Here is a 14,725-nt window from a genome sequence, read left to right as displayed (position 1 = left end):
TGCTGCTGTTATGCATGTCTTGCTGTTCTTCTAGTTTGCTAGATTATTGCATGCTAGTATCTCTTCTAGTCATGAATTATTTACTGGAATTAATCATGAACTTGCCTAATATTCCAACAGTTCACAGGCAGAAGCTGCAGGCCAGCGCGATCAAGAATCTATCGCCATTAATTGTTTCTCATGTGCAGGTGCTAGCTGCCGGAATAAATTCATCTCTCAATACCTGTACGGCTGTGGGTACGTACATAAATACTGGCGCATCTAGCTGCAATCGATCAACTTACTTGAGAAGTCTGCTTGGCTATGTGTACGTGTGTTCGTTCGTGCCATGTGAGTCACAAATTGCAACCTGTGTTGATAACTCCTGTCCTACTCCTCTCCTTATATAACTACTAAAATCTGACGCTCTTCTCCAACTTATCCCGGTTGATACAGAGATGCACCAGTGCGCGCAAGAGCCAAGTCCTATTTACTGGGACGTACAAGACCACCCTGAGCTCATCTAGCCGCCGGAGACAAGCAATACTTTGCCGAATTCAATAGTAACAGCAGCATCGTTTGGTCCAGCGAAGACATTGTCTATGTCTATTGATGTGATTGACACTCAGGTACTCGATCCCCAAAAGATGCACTGTTCTATCTATGTGGCTGTTTATGAATGCTCATGTATGTCTCATGCTTATGTATTTCTGTACCGATGGTGTGCTGGACAGCTATTTTCTTAAAGATGCTAATATTGTCCATTAGATCTTTCTCTTTGTTTTTTTCTTTCCAAGATAATTGCTATGGTTGATTGCATCACCAAAGCATGTAAGTCATGAACTGATTAAAAGTGGAACAAGTCTTGGGTTTCTAAGTTCCAATTATTATTCAGATATAGTATATTATAAAGTTGTACAGTTGCTACATACGCACATGTACATGCTATTTATGCATGTTATCTTCCAATTAAAAGCACGGCAAGTTGACATCAAGTAGGTCATGCTAGGGCGTTTGTCATGACAAGTAGACTTAGCTTCCTAACCACCAAGCATTTGTTTTGTTGTTAGCAAGAACAGGACACATAATCCTTAAGGGCCCTTTGGCGGATAACCATGCCTATGGCTTCAGAGTTCTAGAGCCAGATATGTAATTCAGTTTTTTTTTAATAGGCAACCATGTACAAAAGGAGCACCTTCAATTCGAAATTATTGTGAGTTTTTATGATCTTTTACCAAGAGTAACATGATGGGCAAACTTCCTTGAGCAATGTAAAGTATAAAGTAGTGAGATCTAACTGGTCTTATATTTATTTACAAAGGGAGTATATCATAAATTAAGTTACTTATCTGAAAGGGTGGCCTCCGAAACTTCCTTTAGCAATGTGCAGTGTAAGGTCACCCACGTGCAACTTGATTGCATGAATGCCAAAAATAAAATTACAACTAGGTGGGAGGCAATGTAGATTCTAAGTATTCCTAAGTGCAACTTGACTTAATTTTTTACATAGGAACCAAACGCCTCTGAATTATGAGAGTGAATAGAATAAAACTACCACTTTTTGCGTTATGGTTCCAAAAAACTACTAGATTTTTGTTTGTTGCTGATAACTAACTGAATCGGCGTCGGCTGTTTCAAAAAACCCAAATGATTGGGTGTTTTACAATTGATCGCGATTATGACAGGTTGGGCCCACGCGTAAGAGCTCTGATTGTTTGACCATTTGTTTGACCGTTAACTGCCATGGCATAAAAGCAATCAGGTCCGTGCCAAGAAATAAAAAAGCAATCGGGTCCCTGATTTTTTTTTGAAGAAAGCAATCGGTCCCTGGTCGTCCTGCAGCTCACGCCCTCACGCAGACTCCCTCTGGCCACTCCTCGTGCCTGGCCATGTTGCAGGACCGGCGAAGGGCTCCCTGCAGTCGCTCCCCTTGCCCGGCCGCCCGTGCTCAGGCGAGCGCAGACGCGAGCCGCTGGAGAAGCGGCCGCCTCTCTCTGCGTTCGGGCCGCCATGCCCAGGAACTTGGGCTGCCGCGCCCAGGAGCTCGGGCCACCGCATTCCTCGGGGTGGCATGGTCCTGCGAGAAGCCCTGCCGCGCCCGGAAACGCCGTGCAGCAGCTCCACAGGCTCGGCTCCCATTCCCATCGCCGGCAATCTCCTCGCCGGCAATCGCCGTGGAGCAAAGGGCAGCAGGAATAGTGGAGGCGGGGCTCTACGCGCGCGGAAGGAGGCGGGCGGACGTGGCATAGGGCGCGGCGTGCGCTAGCAAGGTGGCCGGCGGCCATGGCTATGTGACAGTGCTCTGTAGAGAGGAGGAGAAGAAGGGAGACAGAGAGGAGGGGGGATAGAGATGAGACACAGACATGTGAGGCCCGCATGTCATCTAACAGTCAAACAAACGGTCAAACAGACGGTTTGTTTAGGTGCGGGCCCGACCTGTCATAAACCGGTTTAATTTGTAAGCAACTGGCAATTTGGGGTTTTTGAAATAGTCGATGCCGATTCTGGTAGTTATCAGCGACAAACAAAAATCTGGTAGTTTTTTGAAACCATAACGCGAAAAGTGATAGTTTTATGCTATTCACTCGAATTATGAGGTTCCCGCACACACAACCTAGAATATTAAGTACAAACTACTGTGTGTTATAACTCTTATCAATGTCCCACACCGGCTGCATTTGAAGTCATGAACCGATTATAAGTGGAATATGTCTCGGGTTCTAACTTACCAATTATTATTCGGATGATATAATATGTAGCTGGACAATTGCTACATCTGCAGATAGACATGCTAAACTGTGCATTGTTCTCTTCCAATTAACAACATTTGAAAATAAAGAAAATAAATAAATCTCCATACGCTACAGCTTCTCTACTAATATTTGAGCTCACGTCAGAAACTCTTGAAGGAATGTTGTGCTTCTTTTATCCCATAAAAAGTATATTGCGAAAGACATTCACTTGAATAGGTGTGGAATTCTGCCTTTACGTAGTAGTTTAGTTGTAGGTTTATCAACAGCTGGAGTGTGTACAAAATAAATGTTGGAAGTAAATTGGTATTTTGCATTTTAGGCAACACTGCTATTTGAAATGATTTAGTGGATAGTATTATGGAGTATAGTTAGGTCCTCACTGGATTTGGTTGAACCGATGCAGTTATGTGGCTATAAGGCTCAACTATATTTAATTTGTTAGCACAACAAGTTGATCGTCAAGTAGGTCCTGCTAGAGCGTTTGTCATGATCAAGTACACCATTTTTAATACAGTATACATTTTATTACTTGGCTCTCTTTGGCAGAGAATCATAAAAAAATACTTTCCAATGCAATAATCTGGACGTACTCTACTACAAGTTCATAAGAACCACACGGTTCTGAATTATGAGGATCTCACACACACATCCTAGAATATTAACTACTGACTATTGTGTGTTATAACTCTCATGTATGTCCCACACACCAGCTTGCACATCATTTTTTGTGTTCAACTGGTAACCAATCCGCCATTGAATGTCATAAAATTTTCCCCATTGATTCCCACACGATTGGATGTGGAATTACATTGTCCTTCCCATTATTTTTCTGAAGGGCACACTCACTAACGTACCTATGAAGTTGAACTTGATTCTTCTTTTTCACTCAAATAAGCTTTGTAGTAATGCATCAGTTTTCTTTGTTTTACTTTGACAATGTGGTATGCCTTTGGTATAGTATAATTAGTCCTTTTTTTCCTCTAATTTATGCATGATATATATTTACTAAAGGCTCTCTACCTACCATAATTTTATTTAGACAGATCATATTTTATGATTAGGATTATATGATAAATGAAGTTTATCCGTAGGAGATTACACCTGACCAGAAAACTGAGTCAAGTAAAATTATTGTAAACAAAAGCATAGAGCCTCTTTATTTCATAAACGTCCCAAAAGGAGGGACTGAAAAACATAGGATTATGATGTCATCACACCTTGGATCCCACGGGGCTGAACGGTTGTTTGCACCACACAAAAAACATGGCACTGTACGTGAGAGCCTAGAGGTATTAACAATGTTTCTATGATGTGTAAATCCTTATGAAAGAAAACATTTGTAAAAGTCAATTGATTTTCCTTATAATTTATGTTCTTCATAAATAAGTTTGGTTTGAATAGATTTAATTGGGCATATGTAAAAAAATATGATTTGGGGTTTTATTAAGGCTGCAGAAACATGTCGTTGACATATTTGCGATAAAACCATACTTTTTACATGTATGTTTAGTATTTTGTCTTCGGTATCCTTGATTACAAATTGTAACCCCACATGAATGCAAACCTTTTGATCCCGGTCTTCAAATAGCCAAAAAAAGTCGGAACCAAATGAAACCCTCCTTAATTTTATTTGGAAAAATCCAATTTGTTTCGTACATGTAAATGTCCAGTACATATATGTAGCACTTGCCAAGAAAATATTTTATTTGCGAGTTACACAAGAAATATGTATTTGCGGATCTAAAACAGCAAACAGTAGATAAAAGTTATGCATCCATTGGCCTATTGATCCGTGTAACATACAAACAAAAGAAATTCTAATGAATTTTAAAGTTACAGAGTACACATCTACACGTACTTTTTTTTGGAAACTTCAAAATGCACTTTCTTTGCTTATTTTTAAGCAAGCAGAAAGGAGACATTCACGTTTCTGCAGAATATCATGATATATTTCTCTCACATGGTTTTAGACTGTGAATTTGGCAAGCACACAAGAATTTGAATCACAGAATTAATGAAAATGTAAATGCATTTTTTTGTCTTGGAAAATATATTTACCATTTTTAGAGTAATGCATGGTTTAGCTAATAATTTAACTCGACAAGACTCAATTATGAAATATACAGATGAAGTTATTGGTGAATATCTTAAGGTTGTCGTGTACTATCTTTTCCATTCGTTGATATATAGTGTGAGTAAAGATCTAACAACCAGTCCTAAATAATATAACAAGGCAACAAAATGTTAGGGTAACATAATTAGCGAATAATACATATATGCAAATTATACAATCAGGAATTTATTGAAAAGAATAGCTCCTCAATATGCATTGGTGCATGCTATTAGTCGCAATGAGTTGAATTTTTAATATAAATTTATTTTAAATTCCATTTCTAAAAATATTGTATGCAATTAATGTTAATAGAACTATAACTCATATACAATTGTCTAAACATAGGATTTGTTTATATGTATGCATAATTTTAGTGAAATTGTACTGTGATGCTATGAAGGTTTCAACTTTGGTTCCCGCAGGAAAAAAAAGGTTTCAACTTAGGATTCATGTGTCCTCTTGCCTCAAGATTATCTCGTTACAACATTCCATCAAATACAAATGAAACTACCATTGGCTACTAATGCATCTCAATGGTTCGCAGATCAGCGCCAATATTCACAACACAACTGAAGACAAAATTGTGAGAAGGTGTACAAATAAAGAAATATATATAATTGATCAATGATGTTCGTAGGCATGGCTCCAACTCCTGGGCACAGTGTTCATTGGTTGGCAGCTAGTTTCATCTAGCTCTATAGCCAAAAAAGAGGTGTATGAAGAACATCACAATCCAATCATTTTGTGTAGCTCCACTAAAATCGAGCTGACCATCCCTGTTTGCAAAGATATCCAGTCAGTGCGATTACAATAATAGTGGAATGAGATGATGAAACATAACACACACAAATAGAAGGAGATCACCTCTACGATCTCTCTTTTGGACTAACTACTTGTTGGAGAAGATTAGGCACGGAGTTGGACACTACAGGAATCAGCTACTTTGCCGTCTGCCACGGCAGACGGCAAAGGCAAGGATGGCGGACGGCAAAAGGCTCCGGCAAAGTAGGCTACGGTAAAGAGCTTCTTTGCCGTCTGCTTTCTGAAGCGGATGGCAAAGGGGCCTTTGCCATCAGTGGCGGACGGCAAAGAAAGCCGACGGCAATAAATTCGTTGTTAGTCCGTTAGGCGTCTAACGGCAGCCTTTGCCGTCCGCTGCTGACGGCAAAGAGCATCAAGCCTTTGCCGTCTACCACTGTAGGCAAACTGACCAAATGGGTCAGCTGCCAGGAAGCACAGGTGGTTGCCACGTGGCTTCTTTGCCGCCCGCGGCGGACGGCAAAGAGCCTGTTGCCGTCGGTGGCAGACGACAAAGAGCCTGCATTGCCTCTTTTTTCTGTTTTTTCTTATACCCAACCATTTTCACAGCAAATAGATGATACATATATATTTTTCACATGACAAGTTCACAGCATATGAGATATCCAACACATATAATTTCATCATACATGCATAGTTCCATCAACCATACATAGCAAGTTCCACATACATGCATCCAACCATACATATTACGATAGTGTCATCCTACCATACATGCATAGTTCATCGATACAAAAGAAACATAGTTCATCCAAACAAGCACTCCATCTATAAAAGCACAAATGGAAAAGAAGCACTCCATCCATGCAAGCTTCCGTGAATTAAATCAAATCTGCAAAATGATAAACAAGATGTTAGAAAAAGAAGAAGAAAAAGAAGAAGAAGAAGACTATAAGAAGTAAGCATACTTAAGTAAAATGGAGCTAGCCTAGAAGAAAATGAAGAAGAAGAAGAAGAAGACTACTAGAAGAAGACTAGAAGAATACTAGAAGAAGAAGAAGAAGAAGAAGACTATAATTAAGCTTATTATGTAAACTTGGTCATTTTGTGCTAACATAAGTAATTTTGGCGTTAACCTATAGGAAACTAAGCATATTAGAGATAACTTAGCATATTAGAGCCAACTTAGGTAAAATGGAGCCAACCTAGCTAATTATGCCATCTTTGAGTGAACTAAGCATATTAGAGCTAACTTATAGCTAACTTATGTCATTTTGGAGAAGAAGAAGAAGAAGAAAATGAAGAAGAAGAAGAATATATGACATTTATGAGCTAATTTAGGTGAAATTGATCGTTTGTGAGCTAACCTAGGTGAAATGGATCGTTTATGAGCTAATCTAGGTAAAATGGGTCATTTTAGAGCTAACTTGGGTAAAATGCATCATCTTGGAGCTAACCTAGGTAAGATGGGTCATTTTTGAGCTAACCTAGGTAAAATGGGTCATTTTAGAGCTAACATAGGTAAAATGGATCATTTTGGAGCTAGTCTATGTAAAATGGGTCATTTTAGAGCTAACTTGGGTAAAATTGATCATTTATGAGCTAACTAAGGTAAAATGGGTCATTTTAGAGCTAACTTTGGTAAAATGGATTGTTTATGAGCTAATTAAGCTAATTATGCTAAGTCTAGGTCATTGTGGTAAGCATATTGGAGGAAATAAGGCTAAGTCTAGGTCTTTATGCATTTGTTAAGCAAAACACTAGAGAAACTTACCATGATCATGGAGGTGTAGGAGCGGGCAGGCTCGTGCCCGTAGCTGGAGAAGGATCGTGCGATGCTTGTCTGGAGTTATGCTGCACCAAAGATAATTTCCAATGTCTCGTTAGCATGATGACACTCAAATGTTAAGACTAGGAAGTAATGTCCATTCAAATTAAACTCACCGTGGTCCCAGGAGCAATCACTGGCATCGGCGGAGCGGTCTGACCGGTCTTCTCGCACACAGACTGCACATTTGGTTTTCACGACTCAGTCATACTAGTTAGTAATGAGACAAACACTACATGAATGTTTTGGCTAATCTGCAGAAGAAACTTACCACAAGGAGCTCGTACATGGCCCTTGCCTGCATGTCATTCCGTGCCCTCTCCTCCTCCAACATCTTTGTCGTCCTCTCCTCCAACTCCCGCTGCCTCTCCGCCGCCTCAGCCAGAAGATTCTCCGTTCTATCTCTCTCACTCTGTATAGCAGCCTGCAACACCACTCCTCGTTACCATTTGTAATCATTGATGGAAGCACACACAATGTAATGGAGAAAGATAGCTGAGTATGTATAACTAACCTTGATGGCGAGTTGGACTAGCCGTTCACGAGGCCTTATCTCAGGAGCGGAGCTCGACTGGCGCGCCTTGATCTCCGGGAGAGTGCTAGGACAACGGATAAGTCCATCTCCAATGGCTATGGAGCCATGGGACCTCCCGCCACTAGATATCATCACCAGCTCTGGATCAATGGGACCCTGGCTCGAGTTAAAGTCCTCCCCTTTCCTCGCCTTCCCCTCATCTCTATATTTCACGAGCTTGTCGTGGGAGGAGATGTTGGTGAAGTTGTTTGCATCATCGAGGTCGGACGGAGAGGATGCCTTGACTTTCTTGAAAGAGGCAGTGTGGGCCATGGCATACAGGTCGTACACCTCTGGCACCTTATCCGCCTTATTGTAGCGTGCCTGAAAGAGAGAAACAAAGTAAATTAGTAATTAAGGGGCTGAAGCTAGCATGATGAATGAATTGCATGAATCATGAAGCAAACCACATACCCAGTTCTGCCCAAACTGATATAAGTTGGAGCTGCCTTGATGGTGTGGCACACCTTCCATTTGGGCACGTTTGTCCTTGGCCGCGTTGTGGACGGCTAGCCATTCTTTTGAGCACCACTCATTGACCAACACCTCCCAACAATCCATCCGATCCGCACACCATCTCGGAGGCGCCTAAGTTAGCAAATAGAAACTTGAGCACTACGGCTATGAATTACTAAATGAAGGAAATAAGTACAAGGCCTTAAGAATTACCTTCATGTACTGCTCCTTACTTAGGAACTTATCGCGGCACGCCGGCTTGGGCTTCTTGATAGCACGCAAGGCGTAGTAGTCTCGAACAGCCTGCACCCGAGCCTCGTGCCATAAGTTCTGTAGTAGGCGCTTGCAGACGTTCTCGATAACATTTGCCGCCTCCTCCTCGTATCCCTCCTCACACCTGTAGAATGTCTGCAATCAAATGAGACAATATTGATTAGTACAATTAATAACTAGCTAGTTGAAGATTTTTAAATGTGTAAAGGAGAAATTACCCAGAACTTTCTGATCACCACGTCTGCCCTCGTGTCGCACAAGACACCGTCGATAATCTCACCCGACGGGGCCGGGGCAGCCAAGTAGTGCTCCCAGCTCAATCCAAGCTCTGGAAGCCGACCCTCACTAGGCAACGTGACAAAGCACTCTAAGGACGGAGTTGGGTCGGCGGACACTATGATGGTCGTCCCAACCCCTACAGCATGACAAGGCCAACGCATTAGATATTTGAAGAAACGTGAATGCAGAAGGTACAAAAAGATTAAATGCACTTACCTCTCCCCATCAGGGTAAATCAACCACCTCTGCTCGCGGGTCGCCGGCACGGACGGGAGCCGTGTACAACCACGCTGGTAGACGGTGCCCCCCTCCTCCTCAATATCAGTCGGCTCCCCGCCATCATCAGCATGGCTACTCGGCCCCTCAGGCTCATCCGGCCAGGTACCCCATCCAGACGTGTGCTCGTCCGGGATCTCGTGGGCCGAAGGCCCGTCGACCCGAGGCTCATGGGCCGAAGGCTCGTGGGCCGGAGTCCATGTAGCCTCCTCCTCGAACGATTCCACCTAGCAGTCACGTGCTCGGGTGAAACAGCTGGGGGTGGCGGCGAGGAAGGCGCCCTAGCAGTCACCCTACCTCCTCTCCCGCGACCACGTGCTCCTCTCTTCTTCCCTCCCTTACCTCGTCCCCTGCTAGGCACCGCTGTCGACGAAGAAGGGCCCGGCGGTGTCGCCATACTGTCCAGCAACGCTCGGCGGAGAGGTGTGTGTGGAATGGAAGACCTACCACCACGCGCCGACGAAGAAGGGGCCTCGGAGCGCTCCCGACCAGCGCCCACCATCTTTCAACACCTGCCATGACAAAGAGTAAACGAAATTAGTACAACATAAAAAAATACCGACATGAATAATAACATATGATGTTTTTCATAACAAAATCAAAAAATATATATGATGTTTAAATCTACCCGATCAACACAATTATATATGATGTTTGTCATAACAAAATCGAAAAATATATGATGTCAGGGTGTCGGGGGTCGGGGTCGGGGTGTCGTGCCGGGGTGTCGGGGTGGCGTGTCGGGGCCGGGGTGCTATTTCGGGGTCTGGGTGTCGGGGGTCGGGGTGCTGTTTTGGGGTCGGGGTGTGGTGTCGGGGTCGGGATGTCGAGGTGTGGTGTCGGGGTCGGGGTGTCGGGGTGTGGTGTCGGGGTCAGGGTGTCGGGGTCAGGGTGTCGGGGTCAGGGGGTCGGGGTGTGGTGTCGGGGTCGGGGTGTCGGGGTCAGGGGGTCACGGGGTCGGGGTGTTTCCTTCTCTCCTCCTTCTTCTTTCCTTCTCTTCTTCTTCTTCTTCTTCTTCTTCTTCTTCTTCTTCTTCTTCTTCTTTCCTTTCTTCTTTTTCTTTTTTCCTTCTCTTCTTCTTCTTTTATTTCTTCCTTATTTTCCTTTTTCCTCTTCTTCTCATCTCCTCTTTTTCTTCTTCTTCTTCTCCTCCTCTTCTTCTTCTTCTTCTTCTTCTTCCCCCTTCTACATATTCTTCTTTTCTTCTTCTTCTTTTTTCATCTTTTTTCTACTTCTTATAATTATATAACAAATTAACTAAAACCCATGCACTAGTCTAATCTAATACAATCTAGCACTAAATCTAACACTAACACATATCTAGTCTAATCTAACAATTAAACAGCAAAAAAGAACAAACAGAAAAAAAACTCACCGGAGATGGCGTTGGCTGGGGCTTCGCAGCGGCAGGGTGGCGGTGGCGACGGGGGCCGCAGTGCTTCGGGGCGGTGGCCGGGGCGCTGGGCGGGTGGTGGGGGCGGCGGGGCGCCGCGACGGTGGGGCGGCGGGGCGCCGCGGCTGTGGGCCGTTCGGGCTGCGGGGCGACGGGGCAACGGGGCAAGGGGCGGCGGGGCGACGGGGCAAGGGGGCGGTGGCGGGTGGTGGGGCAAGGGGGCGGCGGGTGGTCGGGGCGACGGAGCGAGGGGCGATGGGTCGGCGGGTGGCGGGGCAAGGGGGCGGCGGCGGGGGCGGCGGGTGGGCGGGTGGCGGGGCAAGGGGGCGGCGGCGGGTGCTGGTGGCGGCGGCGGGGGCGGCGGCGGGTGGCGGTGGTTGTCGGGGAGGAGACAGAAACAGAGAGATGGAGGGGCGGGGTGGGGCTCGGCCATTAGTTAGGTTAGCTCTTTCCCGTCCGCCCCACCTTTGCCATCCGCTTTTTTTCTCTTTTCCGTCTGCTGGCAGACGGCAAAGAAGGGGGCCCGTTAAGTTTTTTATGATCAGCTCGTTAGCGGGGGCCACCTCTCTCTTTGCCGTCTGGAAAGAATTGGCTGATGGCAAAGACCTTCTTTGCCATCAGCCAGTTCGTTGCCGTCCGTTTTCCTGAAGCGGACGGCAAAGACCTTCTTTGCCGCCAGCCAGCAGATGGCAAAGAACTGGCAGACGGCAAATAAGCTAATTCCAGTAGTGGGATGAGGAGGATAGCAAAACCAATCTCCCTTTCTGCAGTCCCGCAGAAATGTAAAAACGTTGCCCGTGTGACATTTTGGCGGAACTGCACAAAACACTCTTAAGAAAAAAGTGATTTGTGCAGTTCACCAAAAGGTCGCAATAGCAACGAGGTGAAATGGATAGCTCTGTTTGCAAAAGGAGGTAGAAAGGAAGCAAGTACTGCCCAATAACATCATTTGAAGACACATACGCCAAAAAAAGAAGCATATTCCATGTAATAAGGGAAAGATAGCAGCATGGTGGTTTATCAAAAAAGGCTTGAGGACGAGATTGCAAGATGGAAAGACGCCGGCCGAGATACGTTTTAAGCAAACAACTAAAGAAGATCCACATGCTGGATTTTCCACATGAAGCAACGTGGGAACATGGGCAGTGGAGCAAGGCCGGACGAAGCTGTACCTGAGGGTCATCGAGATGAAACTAGGAGGGCGCCTGTCAGGACCCCAATCCTAAGTCACACCGATCTAGCATGTAACACGTCATATCACTTTGCGGCCTCACACATGGTATTCCCACGGGTGCCACCTTACCTGGCCCGGGACCGTTTGCGCCTTTTGGCTCACGTATATGATAGTGTCGCTAGCATCCATATGACAGAGAACCCGGGCCGACATGACTAGTCGTAAACCCAAAGTGGCACTAACTTACAGGGACAGGCATACATGACCCAGCAACGAACGTGTCGGTCATCAGCGAGTGAATCCGGGCTGTAGCAGGCTAACAGGACTCCGGAAGTCATCGCGTGACATTTCCCCAAAGGGACAGACACAGGAATGAAGTGGGACACATGCCGGCCAGTCTAGGTGTTCCGGAGCAGTAGTAACTGGGCTAGCAGGACTCCGGTAAACCGGGCTGTAGCAGACTACCATGGCTCAGTGGAAGCACCAGACTACATTTCCCCATAAGAGAGGCTACCAAGGATAGACAACCACACATACCAAGCATTTCAATCATACACACAATATGCTCGATATGTGTAAATACAACATGGCAACACAACAAAACTCTACGACTCAAAGTATTTATTCATTAGGCTCCGAGGAACCAAGTATTACAAACATGGGTCTCATGACCCAACATTCAGAGCATACAAGTCAAAGCACATGTGGAAGCTTAACATGTCTGAGTACACACATCTACAAATGAAAAAGGCCGAGAAGCCTGACTATCTACCAGATCCGGCCGAGGGCACAAGATCGTAGCTGAGGTATCAAGCTAAACGTCGAAGTCCACACGGAACTACTAGCGAGACTGAAGTCTCTCTGCAAAAAAATAAATTAAGCAAACGTGAGTACAAATGTACCCAGCAAGACATACATCAGAACTAACTACAGATGCATCATTATCAACCAAGGGATGGTGGGGTTTAACTGCAGCAAGCCAGCTTTAACTCAGTGGCTAACCTGAACTACTACCGCAAGTAACTCTTTTGAGGTGGCGCACACGAGTCCACATATTCACCAATCAATACACCACTATGGATCCGCTCTCGTCTCCCTAAGGGAACGCCATCCATAGCACTCACGCTTATCTTGCGCATTTTAGAGTATCCACTTTCACTTGTCTATGAATTGTACAGGCAACCCAGAAGTCCTTTACCGCGGACACGGCTATTCGAATAGATCATTTATAACCCTGCAAGGGTGTACTTCTTCACACACGCTCTTGCCACTTTCCACCATGTACATGTCGTGTATCTTGGCAACCTTCAAGCGGAAGCCTGGCGAGGGAGTCGGCCACGACCTGACTAACCACACAAGTCTCTAGTCCAGGTTTATCGCCTATTCGGGTTCCATCCACGAGGAGATCCGACCGGGGTTTCGCTCACAGCCCCAAACGATGTGTGCAGGGTTCCCGAGACACCAAAGGGCGACTCGGTACACCGAGCCATGGTGTATCTACTGCATCATAGCCCACCCCTAGGGTCAGCACTACGCATGGCCTCCAACACATATCCTACAAACACCAGAAACTAGTTGCAACTCCTGGACAGAGATCAAGGCGATTAATAAGTCGAGAGAGTAAATTAAGGATCCCATTGTGTGGTAGTAGCTGTTGATGGATCACAAACACAGAACCCAGTTCCTGAGGACGGTTTCAATGAGACAACCCACCATGTACTCCTACATGGCCTCTCACTGCTACCTTTACCAAATCGTGTTCACACACTTAGCTCACACACAGTAGGACATGTTCTTCACCATTCCAATTCATCCCCGATGAATCAGACCTGACTCAACTCTAAGCAGTAGCAGGCATGACAAACAAGCATGAATGAGTATCAGGGCTCAAACAACTCCTACTCATGCTAGTGGGTTTCATCTATTTGCTGTGGCAATGACAGGTCATGCAGAGGAAAGGGGTTCAACTACCGCAGCATGTAACAGTTGAATTGTTGTTGTCCTAATGCAGTAAAATAGAGCAGGAGCGAGAGAGTGGGATTGTATCGGAATGAACAAGGGGGTTTTGCTTGCGTGGCACTTCTGAAGATAGTAATAGCTCTTCATCGGTGTCATCGATCTAATCGTCGGAACGTCGTCTACTCAGAGAGGACAATTACCGGCAAACAAGGAAGAACACAATCAATGCAATGATCAATATGATGCATGATCAGGACATGGAAAAATGAGTGTGTTGGGCTAATGTAACTACAACCAGCTGGGTTTGAGTCATTTTGAACCAAAGGTTCAATCCCAAACTCAACTTATAAATTTAAGTAGTGCCTTATCATGTTTTGCACTAAACAGCAAGGTTAAGTTGCTTAAACATGCATGAAACCAGTACAGATGGATAGATTGGATTTTTCTGATCATTTTTCATATATAAATCTTTTCATTTGGAGTTACACATTATTTTCTATGATTTTCTGAAGTTTATAGCATTTTCTGGAATTTCCTGGTTATTTAAAATAAACTAAATCCAGAAAATGCTTTATTGCATCAGCATTACGTCGCAGTGACGTCAGCAGGTCAACTGGGCGGCTAGGGTCAAACCTGAGCAGTGGGGCCCACTGGTCAGTGACCCAGTGTCATTTGTATGGCGGACAGGTGGGTCCGGTCAACAGGCACGTCAGCAAAGTCAATGCTGACGTGTGGGGCCACTGTGATTAACTAAAACTAAGCAGGGATTAACAGGGTTTTAATTGGCGTAGTGGGACCGGTCTGTCAGCGACACAGGTGTCTTCTAACCACGTGACTAACCTAATCTAATGACGTCAAGTCAGCGAACGGCGTTTAGCCGCGGTGATGAAATCCCACGGCGGTGGCTCG

This window comes from Aegilops tauschii, chromosome 6 (assembly GCF_002575655.3).
Source record: "Aegilops tauschii subsp. strangulata cultivar AL8/78 chromosome 6, Aet v6.0, whole genome shotgun sequence".
Taxonomy (NCBI): Eukaryota; Viridiplantae; Streptophyta; class Magnoliopsida; order Poales; family Poaceae; genus Aegilops; species Aegilops tauschii.
Note: the sequence above shows the minus strand (reverse complement) of the source record.